The sequence below is a fragment of the Pteropus vampyrus genome, unplaced genomic scaffold, assembly GCF_000151845.1.
Source record: "Pteropus vampyrus isolate Shadow unplaced genomic scaffold, Pvam_2.0 Scaffold3, whole genome shotgun sequence".
Classification (NCBI taxonomy): Eukaryota; Metazoa; Chordata; class Mammalia; order Chiroptera; family Pteropodidae; genus Pteropus; species Pteropus vampyrus.
In genome coordinates this window covers 20,597,357-20,599,985 of record NW_011888784.1, presented here as the reverse complement: position 1 = coordinate 20,599,985, position 2,629 = coordinate 20,597,357, and the positions used below count along the sequence as shown (strand labels likewise).

At 31.3% G+C, this 2,629-nt stretch overlaps 1 pseudogene; it reads left to right on the top strand.

Moving 5' to 3' along the window:
- Positions 1-1,059: 1,059 nt before the first annotated feature.
- LOC111741508 lies at positions 1,060-1,177 on the top strand (annotated as a pseudogene).
- The last annotated feature ends 1,452 nt before the right edge of the window (positions 1,178-2,629 follow it).

The following is a 2,629-nucleotide window of genomic DNA, read 5'->3' as shown; positions in this document are numbered from 1 at the left end:
ACTATTACTGTAGTATCCAAATTTTATCCCATATTCTGCCTAAGCAAATAGTTACTTTCAGTTAGAGGACAGTTTCTATGTGCAAAAAAATGTGGAAGTGCACTTGTGTCTTTCTTGAAAAACTTGTATTTTTTTTTCCACTAAAATAATAATAGTTTATTTTAAAAGTACCTTTAGGCTAGAATTAAAAATGTTGAACTTTTGAATATTGACATCTGGCATGCTCCTCCAGTGTTGTATTTTAATGAATTGTTAGGGTTGTCAATTTTAAAAACTGGTTGAGAAAATCAGGTAAAACCTGGATGTTGAAAAATCATGAATATGATATCAATTTTTTCAATACTTTATATGTTTTCTGCCTCTGCTTAGGGTCTTCACAAACTCAAATTATTCTATTCTTCAACAAATCCTTCCCAATTAAAAAAGAAGCTTTAATTTAAAAGAAGCTTCCTTTTTCAAAGCTAGTATTCAATAATGTTAGTTTTGTTTCATTCTGTACCTTGGACCCAGTTTGTTCAGCAGGCAAATATCAATCTGGCTTTCAGGCCAGTAGGAAGTGTCATTATGTTGCACTGAATGTGACCTCAACTGAATGCAAAAAAGTATTGTACTCCAGCATTACCAACATGAAGCTTCAGTGATGGGTTTAAATTTTTTCTCTGAAGCTCAATACAACAAGCTTAATAGGTGATACAAGTATTCTATATGCAAAAGCCAGAGAGTCTTGTTCAGTGTGGTTAAATTTGGTAAACAGATTCAGACATCACAAATTATAATGCCAGATTATAATCAGCTTTAGGTTTAGCATTGTGATATGTGCTAGTTTTGTCTAGTTTCTTTTGCACTAAAAGAGTTCATTTAAAACAATCAAATAAACACTTAAAACTATTTTAAAATCAGTGTAATGCTGAAGAAACAAAGGAACACTGATGTTTTAAACATGTTTTCTGAAGTAACAGTTATATATTAGCCATATACAGAAAAAGAATCACTTCATACTTTTGTATTATCATTGAAACTGGAAGGAATTTAAAACTGTAATCTAAACTGTAAACTACGGTCTACAGCCATGTTACCCTGAACAAGCCTGATCCTGTCTGATCTCAGAAGCTAGCAAGGTCAGGCCTGGTTAGTACTTGGATGAGAGACCACCTAGGAAGACCAGGTGCTGTAGGCATAATAGATAAAAAATAAGGGATTGTAAACTGACAAGGTCCTTGCAATCTGTGAAGTCAACCAAGGGTTTCCCTGCCTAAAAATAAAAAAAATAAAAATTGTAAAAATATAAACTATAAACTATGGACATAGGGATGTGAAGTACAGCATTATATAAATGTCTATCACTACACTATACAACTGAGAATAATATAAAATAATATTGAATGTCAACTCTTATTTAAAAATAAAAATAAATAAAATAAAAATAAAGTATATAGTTCAATTTTTTTTTAAAAAAGGCCATGTTTCATTGGCTGCTGGTCTTTTCTATGGTTTCTCTGAAGGCAATGAGTTAGTAAAAAGCTACCTGAATGAGCCAACAGAAGATTTGGGAAGTTTATTTTACTTCTGAATCTCACAAATGGTACCTTTCCATTCATTCTAACATTCTATGAAACTATTTTCTAAAATTAATATGCTAGTTAGTTTGTTACATGCTAGCTATAATAAACATTAAGCAACAAATTTACAGTAGTTTCTTGTGCACCTTAGAATTTGGAAGAGTTTTATAGCATGCTGGATAGGCCTGCTTTAGAAGTTTGTTGAACAGGTTTGAAATGATAGTTCTTGTTTCTTTAGTCTAGCTATATACATCTTGTGGCAGGTAGGACCTTCTAAATTATTCGCCCATTATCAAGGCAGTTCATGTTCAAAAGGTATTGATTAGTGATGCGGATGGTAACATTTTTCTTATTGAAAAGCATTTTATAAATAAGAGTTAACAATCTACTTTCCCTTTTACACTCTAACTCCTTAAATAGTTCAGAGTTACAAAGTTGACAGCTTAGAGACAGACCAAAGTAACCACCGAGACAGTGAGTGGGATTCAGTTACTTGGTTATGCATTTAGCCACAGGCCTACTCCTTACTTTGCTAATCTGCTAGCAATTACCACCAGATTGTTACTAAATCTTGTAACAAAGGAGTTTCAAAACATCTTTCATTGAATCTTTAAAAAGATAATACCTTGAATATAGCTTCCTTTACTCCCAAAAACAGGTTAGGTAAAGGTGGCAAGCAAAGAAGACTGTGGGTTAATTAAGTGATAGCAAATGGGAGAAATGGAAAAAAGTCAGAGATTAAGAGTAAAGTTTCCTAAAAAGGAAAAATGATAATTAATTTCAGCAATTTTCACATGAAAAGTTTAAAACTCTGGTTTATTAATACTTAAATGCCATTTAAAATTATATCACAATAAAAATAGATGAAATTTTTATTGTGATATAATTGACATAACATTATATTAGTTTCAGGTGTACAAAATAATGATCCAGTGTGTGTATTGTAAAGTGATCACTATAAATCTAGTTAACATCCATCACCACATAGTTACAGATTTTTAAAAACATTTATTTAACATTCATCACCTTTTCTTACGCGTTGACTTCTCTTGCAAATTAAAAAAAAAAAT